General features: G+C 34.6%; 1 protein-coding gene across 4 annotated transcripts in view; it reads left to right on the forward strand.

Moving 5' to 3' along the window:
• The window catches only part of C1H1orf87 (chromosome 1 C1orf87 homolog), a 144485-nt gene that overhangs the window by 28940 nt on the left and 99719 nt on the right, over positions 1 to 15826 (forward strand). For 2 of the 4 annotated variants that reach the window (XR_010135750.1, XM_054533833.2), the window contains exons 3-4: positions 800 to 943; positions 13779 to 13998. The gene's annotated coding sequence lies outside the window, so the exon portion shown is untranslated. The remainder of the gene's footprint in view (positions 1 to 799; positions 944 to 13778; positions 13999 to 15826) is intronic. The other 2 variants (XM_063712110.1, XM_063712109.1) reach the window with 2 other exon arrangements.

Genomic DNA, 15826 nt, shown 5'->3' on the forward strand with positions numbered 1-15826 from the left:
AATATTCAGATCCACTCAACAAGCTCATGTTAATTGTATGAGACTGTCTCATACATACTCTTAATGAATGTTTATTGAATCTGACTCTGAGCCATTCTAAAGTCAAGCAGAAGACTACAAATTTTGCCCCTTTGAAACTCAGGAGAATACACACACACACACACACACACACACACACACACACACACACCCCACAAATGAGTACAGTAAACTGATAAAACCTGAAAAGTTTTGTGGATTGTACCAATGCCAACTTCCTGGTTTCTATATAGCAGTAGTATACTTATGCAAGACGTAACCATTGGGAAATAAACTAGATGAAAGGCAAGCATGAGTCCTCTCTGTATTTTTGTGTGTGTGTGACTTCCTATGAATCTGTAATTGTTTCCAACAACAACAACAAAAGTTTAAAAAGAAAAGTCAGAAGAAACAATGGAATGTAAATGAGAAAGATAAATTAGTAAGACATTAATATCAGAAAACAAGGCAAAGAAGAGAGTTGAAAGGCCAGGAACATTGTAGTGAAGGAAGAGGAAATCCACAGACAGGAAAAAAAAAAAAAAAAAAACTTAGGACCTAGCCAAATCCATGGCTGCAGATAAAATAGGTAAATGTGACCACATGGCTAGAAAGGGAGGGTATGCTATGAAATGGGGGAAGAAACAGGGAAAGAATAGAGGTCACTGGAAAAAAAAATACCAGAAGTGGATCATGCATCACACCGTGTGTGGTTTTTCATATGTGTCCTGGAGCTTGTTCTGAGGCTAAGTCTTGAATGGTACATTTGTCTTTCTTACAGATTCGTGACCATTTTCTTGTTTATTCAATCCATAGAAAGGTTAATTATGCTAGTGACTGTGGTTGGAAAACAATTCTTGGAAAATGCTTTGGTAACAACAGGTTGGCAGTGTATGGAAACCATCTGCTTCCTACAAATGTTAAGGTAAACTTTAAAACTTGTGGGGTTAGCAATTACAGATTGTATAGTAGTTTAATGGAGTGAAAATACATGCTGTGTTGATGCAGACTTTCTGGATCTTCTTGACACCCAGCCTAAAAGGAACACCATGTTATAAGAAGAATGGTCTTTAGGCATATCAAAACTTTGAGTAAGTCATCTTTGTTTGCATGTATTAAGGCTAACAGAACAAGAACACCACACAAGGGAATATAGTATTTATACTGAATGTCTCCTAAGTAAATTAAGTCTCTCTGGTTTGCTCTTGCCTTGACCCACTAATGGGAACCGGATCATAGATGGAAGATTTGTTTCTCATAAAAATATTCTGTTTATTCTACAAAGGAACATAAAATGCTGTTCCTCTGACCTCATGGCATGAGCTGCTCTCAAGGGCGGCACTTGTGGTGGTTGCAGCTGCTTTGTCATAGAGCTGCCTGCTCTCCAATTCTAAAGGCAGAGCTCTCCACCTCCATTCTGGAGGAGAGAAATGGAAATGGCTAATGTGCTCCCAACTTAGTAAATGCTGTCGGGGCTGCTAATCCATCACTCTAAGGGTACTCCTCAAAGAAACAGATTCTTGCTAAAACCATTCAGCTGAAGCTGAGAGTAAAAATTTTAAGTAGAGTGGAACTCAGAATTATGAATGGCAATGGGGAGTGGACACAAATCATATTTGCTAATGGAAGTGAAAAATCTAATAGGTCCCTTGTGGTTTCAGCTTCATAGCAACACCTTATAATGCCTAGGCCTTAGGTGGCTTATGTCCATTACTTATTGAGGAATGGCCATGCATACATATAAATTAAGGTCTTAGGCAATCCTAAATCTATAGGTAAGTAACATTCTCCACACAACATTCTCACCCTGATTGACTATTTGTAATGCATTTGTTGAGGTCTTGCAAAGCCAGAAAAAAAACTGTGTTGTCTACTTCAATTTGTATATGTGAACATCTTGTAGGAATAGTTATAAAAAATGAAACATACATCCCAGTCAGAAGACTGTAGGGCATAATTAAGAGCCCCAAATTTGGAATTAGAAAATATTTGTTTGGCACCGCATATTCTCACTCATAGGTGGGAATTGAACAATGAGAACACATGGACACAGGAAGGGGAACATCACACTTCGGGGACTGTTGTGGGGTGGGGGGAGGAGGGAGGGATAGCACTGGGAGATATACCTAATGCTAGATGACGAGTTGGTGGGTGCAGCACACCAGCATGGTACATGTGTACATATGTAACTTACCTGCACGTTGCGCACATGTACCATAGAGCCTAAAGTATAATAATAATAATAATAATAATAATGATAATAATAATAAAGAAAAAATATATATATATTATTCCATTAAGTCTCTGACATAAAGGAGTTTACATTGAGTTAGGGAATTGAGATTTACTACTAAATAATATACAGGAATGAAGTAATAATAAAAGTATTGCAACAAGTAAAAAAAAAAAAAAAAAAAATTTGTTTGAATACAGATTTTGCCACTATATACTTAACCTTGTGATGGGTTTTTAAACCCTCTTACTCATAGAATCCTCCTAATTAAAACTAGATAGATGGCAATATGTCTTACATAGGACGGCTGTATGTGACAAACAGCTATTTCACTTTGTGACAGATACCTATTATTCTCTCTTTCTTAGTTCATCAAGCCCCAATTTTGCCTAGGTATTCATATGTGCCCTAGCTATGTGTTCAGAGAAATGAATCCTCCCCAAGCCTAAGTGGAAAATCATGATCGGTCTAAGCCAAACATGGTCATTCCACTTCCTCTGATAGAATCTGGTCTAGGCATTGGTATGTGACAAACTCCTGGACAAAGAGGCATAAAGCAAGGCTTTGGGGGAAGGAAGTATCTAACAAATGGATTATTCACTCTCACATAGAGCCCCCTGAAGATAAACTTCCCTTTCCTTCCTCGGGATATAGTCAGCCACATGGGACACCTGAAACTACAGCAGCCAAGTAAGAGTCATGAAAATAAAGCCAAGATAATTTCAGAGAAGTCAGGGTAGATCAGTTGCTCAATGACAGGATGAGTCTATGAGTTAATAGCTCAAGAACCACCCTATCTCTCTACGATAAACTTACTGTGTTTAAGCTACTTTTTTTTTTTTACTTGCAACAAAGAAATCCTATCTGATATAATGTAAAAATCAAATAAATAATGTCCTGGGAGGCTACGCTCTAGATATGGGATGAATCAGAGGCAAAAGGTAGCTTTCCAAAGTCGCAACCTAGCTTCTAGTCATCCCAGTCCTAGACTGTATTAAAGTGATCGGTCCTCTAATGTAAAAATCAAATAAATGATGTCCTGGGAGGTTACACTCTACATATGGGATGAACCAGAGGCAAATGGTAGCTTTCCGAAGTCACGACCTAGCTTCTAGTCATCCCCCAGTCCTAGACTGTATTAAAGTGATCTGTCCTCTATTTGCAGTCTAGGGGATATGGGGAACTCACTCTGGAGGAAAATGACATCACTCAGAGATTCTATAAATTCCCATACACAGTGTCTGGCATTCAATTAAACATGCCAGACAAATCAACAGGCAAGACTCAGAGAAAAATAAAAATAATAGAAAAGAACCAGAGATAACCTAGTTTGAGGATTTATAAGACATAAACTTGAAAATAACTGTGAGTAATATGTTTCAGACAAATAGATGACAAGATAGAGAATGCAATCAGAGAACAGGAACCTATAAAAATAAAATTAAATTCTATGGCTAAGAAATATAATAATATAAATTAAGAATTCAATATGGACTCGACAGTTAACCAGGAATTAGGTCAACAGAAACTAATTCAAGCCAAAGACAGAAGAGCAAAGTAGCTGGAAAATTCAGAAAATATGAGAGATATATGAGAGATAATTAAAAGGTCTAATTCATATTGTAATATAAATTATATATAGTTCTCTCTATATATGTATATATAATTAGAGTTATATAAAGGGAGCAGAGAAAGAGTCAAAGGCAATATTTGAAAGTTACAGCTGAAAATTCCCAAAAATTTACAAAAGACATTAAGCCTCAGATTAAACCAGTATTTATACAAAGAAAACCACACCTAGGCATATCATAGTAAAACTACTAAAATCTAAAACCAAAAACATTTTGAAATCAGCAAGAAGAAAAAACACGTTTACTTTCCAAGGATCAGTAAGTCTGATGGCTGGTTTTTCAGAAACTGTAGAAGTTTTAGGACTATAGAGATGTTATTGTTAAGGTACTGAAGGGAAATAGCTATCAATCCCCAAATGTAAAATCAGTAAAAATATCCACTTAAGATGAAAGCTATCCTTGGCACCCACAGAAATAACTATTTATTTCCTACCAAAAAATATGTACAAGAATGGCTATCACAAGTTTCTTTTGAAGAGCCAAAATTAAAAAACAACCAGCATCTATCAATAATAGAATGAATAAGTAAATTGTTTTATATTTATATGGTAAGATACCTACTGCAATAAAGAAAAATAAACTACTACTATTTATAAAATATAGATGGATATCACAGTCCTAGCCAGAAACAAAAGTACGTATTACATGACTCCACTTATAAGAAGTTCAAGAATAGACAAAACTAACTCATGGTAGGAGAATACAGAATAGTAGCTACTTCTGTGGGAAGTATGAGGGGGCTTACTGGAGTGCTATGTATGTTTGAAACCTTGTCTTCAGTAACACACATGTAAAAATTCAAGTTGAACACTTAAAATTTGTGCTCTTGAATGTAAGTTAATCCTCAATATTACTTACATAAGAAAAAAGCAAAGCAAAAATACAAGCAAAGAAACAAACCTTCAGAAAATTTGCTGTCAGCAGAACCCCTGTAAAAAATGCTAAAAATAGTTCTTCAGACAGCAGGAAAATCATCTTGAACAATGAAATGAAAATGTAGGAAAGAAGGGTGATGAAAAACGTTATATAAGTAGATAAACCTAAATAAATATTATCTTTACAAAACAGTAATAATGTTATGTGAAATCTAAAATGTATATGTTATATTGCTTCACACCAAAAACATCAGAAAGACAGCAAACATGATACAAATGTTCTAAATGTTAGCAATGTCCAGAAACTAGTAAAAGACTAATTTATGTTAGACTATAATTAGAATTATATAGTCTAGAATTTTTGTTGTAATTTCTAGGATATCCACTAAAAGCCTGATAAAATAATGAATAACTAATCAGTTAATTGAGTCAAAATAGTAAAATAATAAACGTGATAGAGAAAGTGGAACAAACAAATATACTAGTAAATGCATTAAATATAATTGGACTAAACATTTCAATTAAAAACAAAGATTGTTAAATTGGATGAAACAAAATGTAACAATGCGCTCCTTGTAAGAAACACTCTTTAAATGTAAAGACATAGACAGATGATGAGTAAAAGGATGGCTTCTTATGCTGGAATTCCAGAGATGCAGACTCTGACACAAGAATTTGAGTGCAAATATTATAGTTAAGGATTAGGTTATGCCAGGATCATATGCAGGGGAGTGGAAAAATCAGACAGAGAAAGGAAGGAATACAGGATGCACTAATGAACAGTTCAATTCTTCAGGCTACTGTAACTGAATTCTGCTATAGACGACTGAGAGGTGATATAAAATGTATAACACAGTTATCTCAACTGAGACATTAGGAAGCTGGGTTATTTATCTCGAAACTCCCATACCTCAGTGGTGGAAGACTGCACCTGGAGAACTACTAACTTCCCCACACTTCCTGCCTGCTCCACAAATCAATTAAAAGAAAACTATAGAAGGTGCCTTCATAAGCACTCAGTAGATTGCTTTGGCACTCTAGAAGAGTAAGTGCTAAGTAGCTACTGCCACAATTTTTAAAAATATATGATGCAAACATTAAAAAAAAATTTATGTAGTCATGCCAAAATCAGACAATGTAGGCTTTAAGGCAAACACATTGATAAAAATTTAAAAAGTCTATTTCATGAAATAAGGAAATAATTTGCGCTTACTAAAATGAACTCAACTGTATAGCTTCACAATGTACAAAATATAAATTGACACAAGTAAAAGGAGAAATAAATCTACAATCATAGAAATATTAACAGAACTCTCCTAATAATTGACATATTGCCTGACAAAAATATCAGTAAGAAAAGAGAAGATTTGAATAACACAAATAACACATTGGAACTAATTGACAAATTAGTTCACTGCAAGTGAAAGCAATGACAGAATACACCTTCTTTTTAAGTGTACATAGAACATTTATCAAACTTGGCAATATGTTAGACCATAAACACATCTCAACAACTTCCAAGCAATTAGAGTAGTACAGAATATCTCCTCTGATGTCACTGTTTATACCTAGAAATCAATAACAAAAAGACTAAATAGAAAACCCCTAAAACTAGAAATGATGCAAAATATTTCTAAATGGCCATTGTGTCAAAGAATAAGTCACAAATGAAATTATAAAATATTTTGTATTGAATTACAATAAAACATAATATACAAAATTTGCAGGATGCTGCTAAATTAGGCTTAGATGAAAATGTGTATCCTTCCCATTCAGAAAAAAAAAAAAAAAAAAAAGGGCAGCTTGCTGCCAGTGCTCATTTCATTTTACGTAAATATGCTCTTCGAGGGAAGGAAGTCTGACTGATTTTCAATGTGAAAATAAAATATAAAAACTGTTCTTAGAATTATTTCTAAACAGAACTGGTCACTAATCCTCATGTAACAGAAATGTATACGATGATCACTACTTGGTAAATTTCAAAGCACATAACACCACAAATCAGAACATCACATTCTGCACAAAAGGTGATCTGGCATTCTCGTCATTGTGCCAGCAGCAAACTTTGCAGCCACCAGCTGGATTCGGTTTCTCTGATGTTGGTGGCATGCTGTTGGGGAAATGTCTTCCAGACAGGCGAAGAGATGTGACACCAGCAGAACACGGAGGACCTCAGAGATGTTGTTGCCTTGGCTTGTGATGCTTTTCCAGCATTCTTTCCATCAAGGTCATTCTGAAGTTTGCATGGCTCATCGTGTGTTCAGGATTGTCCTTCCTGATGTAGGAGTTCAGCACTGCAATGTTTAGAAGGTGGCGAAAGAATTTCTTATATCAAACCTTGTGCCTTTTGTGCTCCATTGGATAAGAAGTGAGCATCTGATCAGCCAAGTCCACTGCTCCCATATTCTCATTATAATCCACAATGACACATGGCTTCTTAGTTTTCTTTCCATTTCTGTTGTCTACTTCAATCACAGTATTATTGTGGAATGATGACAACATTGTCACCTCCTTCTTGTCACACTATTTTATCTCAGGGGGTAAATGCTGCAGCCGCAAGTGCCACTAGTGAGTATTCTTGGGGCAAATGGAAAATGGGTTAAATGCACATATTAGAAAAGAAATTTTAAAAGGCCCAAACTCAGTGATCTAAGTAATTAATTCAAGAAGTAAAAGGAAGGAGATAAAAAAAAGAGCAGAAAATAATGAAGCGAAAAAATACAATAGAGAAAAATAAAGCAAAAATGATTAGATTAAAAATGAATAAACATCTAGCAAGACTGATCAAAGAGAGAGAGAAAGAGGATCACTGGTATAAAAAAGAGTATATTACAACATACATTTTTTACCCTTTTTTAAAAAGCATACTTTTTGAAAAGATAGATAATGAGAGGATATTATGAATAGTTTTATGGCAATAAATGTTAAAGTTTAAATGAAATTGCCAAAATTATTTTCTAAAAACTCCTACACTCTTTTGACAAAAGAATAAGTAGAAAATAATCTATATTTATTTTAAAAGGTTAAATCTCTAATTTAAAACATTCCATTAATCTCTGGGCTCAGATAGCTTCACTGGTTAGTTCTTCCACATATTTAAGAATTAAATATTATCAATCTTCCACAAATTTTTCCAGACACAGAAAAGGTGAGTTAACTTTATAAGGCCAGAATAACCCTGATCCAACAACTTGGCAAAGGTATCACTGTCAGAGTAATCTCTCTGAAGACCATATAAAAATCATAAATAAAATATTAACAAGCCCAATCCAATGTTATGCAAAAATGATAATACATCAAAGCCAAGTAGGGTTTTTTTAGTTCAATCAATTTAAGTCAGCACATTAATGAAATAAAAAATAAAATCATATGGTAATCTCAACAGAGGAAAGCATTTGATAAAATTCAACACTTTATTCTAAAAACTCCTAGCAAACTTGGAATAGGGTGCACTTTCTTAATTGGACAAATAATATTTTTTAAATACTTATATCAAATATCATACTTAAGAGTGAAATACTGAAAACTTTCTCCCTAAAATTGTGAATGAAACAAGGATACCTGATATTACCATTTGTATTTAACATTGTACTTGTTGACTTGGCTGGTATAATAATGCAAGAAAAAAATTAGAAGTAAGAATTGCTATAGAGGAAATTAAAATGCCCTTACATATAACATGATTGTATGCAATAGGCAATCTAAAACAATATACAAATAGAACTAGCAAGTGAAACAAGTGAGATTGATATTAATTAATTATAATAGTTTTCATGTAACAGTAGTAAATGGAAAGTAAAATTTTAGAAAATACTATCATTTACAATAACATCAAAGACACAAAATACTTAGGAAAAAAATTAATGAAAGAGGCAAGACTTTCACAGTCACAACTATGAAATGTTACTGAGAGAAATTAAAGAAAATCAAAATAAATGGAGGGATATACCATGTTCATGGATTTAACAACTCATACTATAAAAATGTTAATTTCCCTCAAAATTGATCTATTGATTTCATACTATCTCACTCAACATCCCCAGCAAAATTATTAATTTGTTTTGTGAAAAAAAGACCATCTGATTCTAAAATTTGTCGTGAAATGCAAAAGGTTAAGAATAGCAAAGACAATTGTGAAAAAGTACAATACTGGGAGATTTACCCATGAGTTTTCAAAACTCGTTTATGTCTACATTAATTAAGACATTTAAGTATTGGTGTGTTGATAGATACATAATTAGAACAGAAGAGAGAGTTCAAAGATATAATATATGGTCAATTGATTTTGACAGTTATTTCTCTGAAGTGTAGTTTAAAAATAATGATCTTTGCAATAAACGCTACTGGCTCAATTGGAAATTATTATTGAAAAATGTAAATCTCAATTGTTTCCCAACAAGAAGCAACAAAAACTAATTATCAGTGAAATACAGATCTAAATATGAAAATGTAGAACATTAAAGCTTCTAGAAGAAAACAAAAGAATATACGTTTATGATCTTAGGGTAAGAAACACAGATTTATTAAACAGAACAAAAAATCAATAACATTAGAAATTATAAATTATATAAAAATTAATAACTCTTATATACCAAAAGAGTATTTCAAGAGTGGAAAGTCAAATCAGGGGGCTGTGGGAAAGGAAAAAATAAAATAAATAATTAATTTAAAAAAGAAAAAGTCAAGTTACAGAGTAGGAGAATATATTTGACATACATATAGCAAAGAATCCATATCCAGATTAAAAAATAATAATAATAAACTACAAATCAAGAAGAAAGAGGCACAACCAAAATAGGCATTTCACAAAAGAAGATGTCCAAATGGTCAATAAGCATATGAAAAGGTACTCAACTTCATTAAACATTAAAAAAATGCAAATTAAAATAACAAAAACAGTACATTACACATCCAATAGACTAGGTATAAAATTTCTGACCTCACCAAACTTTGTTGAGTATGTGGAGCTACCTTCTACCTGCTTGGGAGAGAGTAAATTATTTGAACTACTCTGAAAAACCCATAGGCAGTATCTAACAAAGCCAACAAAATAGGTACTCTATGACACAGCAATTCAGCTCCTAAGTATACAGCCAACAGAAATGTGTTTCTGTTTTATCTGTATATCAAAAAACAAACACAATAATTTATAGATCCCAAAAAAACTGGAAATAACCCAAATGCTTTTTAATAGGAGAATGGATAAAAAATTCAATACAGCAACAATAAAGAACAAACCATACCACACGCAACAACCCAAGTAATCTTACAAACATAACTGAGTAAAATAAACCTTACCTAAAAGTATACAATAGGCAATTCCACTTATTCAAGTTCAAAAACAGGCAAAACCAATTCAAACTGTTGGAACTCAGAAGAGCAGTGACCTTTGACTAGGATGCAGCACAAGGAGTATACAGGAAATGCTCCTCGTTCTTGGTCCTGCTGCTAGTTACACAGGCGCATTGTACATTTTAAAAATTATTCTTCACTTGTGATGTGTGCATGTTTCTCTGTATGTATTATATGTAATGCCATGTCTTAAAATAAAACAAAATAAGTGTATATTAATATGTTTGGTAAAATGAAAACTGTGTAGAAACAAAATGAATGTATGTGACAGTACTTTGTAAACAAGTTTTGATTGCTCAAGTGTAGGGACGTGATTGATTCTCAAAATATGTTTGGTAAAGAAGGAAAGAGAAAAAGAAATATACAAGGAGGACTGAAAGACAGGTCGAAAGGAAAGAAGAGAGGGAAATAGAAACAGAAACTGCCAATACAGCCAAGGATGTATACACCTTGAGCAGTCTCTGCTATGCCAGCTATCAGATTCACTGACATAACCTGTACTTGCACACAAAATATACAATTTCAGCAGTCCAATAACTCGTAAGTATCAGGCTCTGGGTTTTTCTTCAGTTAGACTTCCAGACCATATTTTTAACTTCCATCCTCTACTGCTAACACAATTGTCAGTTGTTATCTACGTAGACATATGCAAGGCTAAATAAATAACAAGACCTAAGGCTCTTCCACTTCTCAAATTTGTTTCTTACTATTTATCTTCCTTTATCTCTGATGAACAGTGAAGTTGTCACTTGATAAAGGAAAAGCAGTAAAACATAACACAACAACGTGGTTTCCTACACAGCAGTCTGGAAATGGGTCACTAGGAGAAATGTTTTCAGGGTTTGAACTTGCAGGTGAAGACAATGGGGCTCTAAAATCATGTTTGTCTGTGTGCTGAGTGCTAGTAACTAAAGAAAAATGTCCCTTTGCTTTCAAAGCAAACCTTAAAAGTTTCTTTCCACCATTGAGAAAGATCTCCCTATTCTGACACCTGTAGTATCCAAGATCACACTGAAGACCCTTCTGTGTGACATCTTTATCCCCCCATGCACATCTTTCATGAAGCCAGTATTCAAGATTTCACGTACCTCTTTTCAGGTGTTCAGTTTCCTGCCCTTCTGAAAATTCTTATTAAAAACATGTTTGTTGCTCACGTACTGGGTGATTTTTATGGCCTATCTCAACGAATCCTCATCACATGTCTATGGGGTAGCTTATTGGTTCTCATGTTTCAGAGGAGGACAGTGATGTAGAGAGATGTTAAGGGGTGTGTTCAAGGTCATACAGATATTAAGGGGCAGAGCCAGAATCTGTTGGATACTGAGACCTGTCTTCCCTTTCCACACACTGCGTAAATCATGCCCACATTGCATATTGCAAACTGGTATGAACATCTGGAATCTGAAAAAAGAGAGAGGAATATGAGCAACTCTAAAAAGCAGACTAAAACACAAAAAGCTTAGCACCCTGAGGCTAAATGGCCAATCTTTCATAATTCCATAGCCTCTAAAACCTTAGTAATTGAATTACATTATAATTATTGAAGTTTGTTTTATAATTACTCAGGTCCACTTATACATGCATTTATTAATCAGACCTTTAGTTAATATCTATCAGTTACCACATACTGGTCTAAGAACTAGGAATTCAAAAGGGACTATTATTAATGTTATTATTATTGTTATTATTACAACGATGATGACAGCATGCTGCCTACTTTCATGTACTTTATAATCTAATGGAAAGATAACCAATTAAATTAGCAACACAGTAAATGTGTTATCTGTTATAACAGGAAATTATGAGCTGGGTCATCAAAATAAAAGTACAATCATGATTAGAGTTATGTTGTCAAGAAGGCATGAAAGTGGAAAATATATTTTAGATTTAAATCAAGATAATATTAAAATAAGTTTGGAATTTTACATGTATGTGCCTTAATAATCAGAAAACTATATAACAAGAATATACTTTTTTGGATGATACAAAATAAATAAGAAATTATTCCAAGTGATTATCTGCCTCTGTTTGGCAGTAAGATCAAAGCTCATCCACATGAGCTTTTAGGTCTGGCTGTATTTCCATATCTAGCAAGGTATTGTGTAAAATGCAAGATCTCTGGAGGCACAGGCGCTGAGTATGAATATCAAATGTGTCCCAAGACTGGCTAGTTGTTTATTTTATTTCTATTAGAAAGAGCTATTCACAAGAATATTGGGCATAAGATTGTTGTGAGAACCGAGGAAGATAACATAGATAAATGTACTTTGTTATATATTTTATTAATCAGACGCTTTTTGGTTGCAAATGCCAAAAACTCAACTCAAATTAGCTTCAAAAACAGTATTTACTGACTCCAGTAACTAGGAAGGATGGAGCAGATCTCTCCTCACAAGTTGCTAGGGCTTAAAGGATGCAATCTGAGTGCGCTCCATCTCTTGCGTTTGGCTTTATCCTTTCTTTTGTAAACAGTCTCCTTGAGGTTTACCTAATCCTAGCTAGCAACCCTATAGGAGACAGCAAGTCTTTGTCTCCACTTCTGCATCCATAAATCCCACAGATTCTCATTGGCCAGACTTTCATCCTATCAATAACCTTCAAGTCAATTAATAGAACTAGAATAAGAGAATTAGTGTAACTGACTAAGCCTGGTCACATTTCTCCCATGTGGTCACATGTACCGTACATGAAATTGGCATCCCTATCAGAATACTGTGGTATGTGTTCCAGGGGAGGAGCAATTCTCCAAAGAAGACAGGACAGAAACAATCATACTGGAGAGTCAAATCTATGACTACACAATCCACTACACTGAGTGTGCCTAAAGTTAAGAATTGTGGATTTCTACAGACACCTCATTAAATTATAGCTGTGTGATTTGGCCTAGATATTTCACTGCTCTGGGCTTCATTTTCCTCATCTATAAAATAACTCACTTTGCAGAGCCATTGTAAACATTAAATGAAATAATAAACCAAGGATGCTTTGTGCCTTGGACATAGAACTGCTCTGTGAGTAGCCATTATTAATAATACTAATTTTCATCTCAAAGGCATAGGAACAAAAGCCCAAAGAGGTTGTGACTTACTCTTGGCCACATCCACTGAACACCCCAATGGAGAGATCAGAACACGTGGAAGAGCCTGGAGCCCTGCACACATCCTTTACACTCTGGGAATTGTACAAATGACTGATCAATGGTGACGTTTGGTCCTGAGGGAGACAGAGGCTCACAGTTAGCTGTGCTTAAGGATAATCGTATAATAATCATAATATCTTGTGCTGCATGGTGCTTTTATTTCACAAAGTGTTTGCCATCAATTACATCATTTTACTCTTAAATATCCCTATGAGTCAGGAAAGACATTATTGCCATTAGTTGTTGTTCTTATTATCGATTTTTAAAATGCTCTGCTTGTTACAGAGCAAATACAGCCATTCCCATTTTTAAACTGTTTCTAGTATATTTTTTCAATACATTCTGTGGTTTAGCTTTGTCTTACTCAAGTTGTCTTCAAATTGAAACACGGCAAATTTCCTTGACAAATGCACAGCAAAATGGCTTAGGAAGAGAATCACTAAGGGATGGAAGAGCAGGAAAATGCATTTTTATGTACAAAAAAAAAATGGATTACAAAATCTGTAATTCCCATTCTTGAATTTCTGCAGCATCTCAAGTCAGGAGGACCAAGAGATCTATGAGCTGATATGACACCACAAGTTAGCAGCTGTTCACGTGGATCCCAGGCAGTTGCCAAACGAATGCATCTCTCAACATAAACAGAACCAGTGGAAAGTCTGGGCCTCACGAAATCTTGAAATCTGCCAAATTATTCCAGCTGCATGAAAATGAGTTCTTATCTTCTTTTCTCATCATACAGAGAAGAAGGTATGATGAAGAAAAGATAATTCTCATCTAGGTAAAAGCCAGAAATCCCAGATTCTACCACTCAGCTCTGCCATGGCCTTACTTTAGGCAAGTCAAAGCCACTCTCTGAGTCTCATTCACTTCTAGAGAGTGGAAATACATGAACTTCTGAGGAAGAAGGTCTGGGTGTGAATCTAGATTTTCTACATTTTGACTGCATGACAAGTTATTTAATTTTCTGAGCTCTAGTTACATTTGAATTGCTTAGATTTGAAGATTAACACCAATCTGTAAAAACACCTCATATAGTGTTGGGCATATAGCAGAGGATTAAGAGTTATTAGTAGAACAAAATAAGCAATAAAGTTTACATAACTTTATTGAAAGATATACAGATGACATATACATTTATAATTACAGAGGTATTTCTTAAAAATAAAATCAGTCATTTTAAATGATTAATAAAGGAATATGATACATCATGCATAGTATACATAAAATGTTTTATATTATTTAGAATTCCTGAATAAATAATTGCTCTTCAAAAAACAAAGTAATATTGTATAAAAGCAAAGGGTAGGATCACTCTCTTCTTTCATACAGTAATTATCTAAGGATCTCCTATGTGCCAAGCACTTTCATGCACACGCTACTAACAAATCATACGGTGTCTTCCTTGTATAGAAAGGACATTCAACCAATAATAATAAAGGACTGTTCTTCCCTGGGGAAAGTACTTAGAAAGAGTGTTTGAGGAATATATAAAAGTGCTGTCAAACTCAGTCTCAACAGAATTTAGCTAGGTGAAAACAAAAAGGTAGAGAATTCTAGGTTGAGCAAAGAGCATCAGTGAACCAGCTTTGAGGAAGAAGATGAAAGACATTTGCTAAGAAAGAAAGAGTCTATAGAAATCTTAGGGGGAAAAGCACGAATGAATCTCTTAACTGACAAGAGATAAGATCCTTGTCTAATAATATAAGCAGCTACCACATGATGAATGCCGATCTTTCCAAGGACTTCCATCCTTGTTTCCAAAACAATCAGTGTGCCCATCTACAAAAACAAAGCAGAGAGGAGCTTAGCTGCTAAACATGCTTTGATAGCCAAACATTCTCATGAGTCTCTAAAGGTAACCACTTCCATAGTCCATCCAACACCTTGTGGACAACGGGGTTTCACAGTCCAGCTAGGCCACTTACTAGTCAGATGTCCTTGGGCAAGTCACTGAAGACCTAGACCTCAGTTTCCCCATTGTTCAATGTTGACAGTCATAACCCATTTCAGCCTTCTTTTCAACCAACCACATGAGACCAACATTTTGATGAAAGGTGTGTTTGGATGTCACCTCCTGCCCTACAATTTTACATATTTATCATGAAGCCTGATTTTATCAGCAGCCAATAACCACTTATAAAAAATGAAAATATCCCTGCATAATAAGACTCTTGTGGGAATAGTAAGGGAGTTGGAACTCACTTATAAAAATCAAGTAGCAAAATGATTTAGCTGTTGGTTAACTCCAGCCTGGGCTATGCTGTGCATGGGAAATGAGCTCAGCTTTGAATGCAGCAGATTCTGCTTGTTTGGGTAGTACTTCTAATCGAAGCATGTACGTATATTTTCCCTCAATCACAGGAAAACAAATTGGCAGTGGCATATTGCTTTGATATTTCAACCATTTGCTGGATTTCCATCCCTCCAAGATATCCAGCATCCAATTCATGCTAAACAGAAGCATGAAGCAAGAGTAGGCCAAACTAGAGAACCCAGTATTTGTGAGCCTATTCGAACCTTGTAAAGATTTGATCAGCAAATATGCCAATTGATACACCATGTTTTACAACTGCAG

The sequence above is a fragment of the Pongo abelii genome, chromosome 1 (genome assembly GCF_028885655.2).
Source record: "Pongo abelii isolate AG06213 chromosome 1, NHGRI_mPonAbe1-v2.0_pri, whole genome shotgun sequence".
NCBI lineage: Eukaryota > Metazoa > Chordata > Mammalia > Primates > Hominidae > Pongo > Pongo abelii.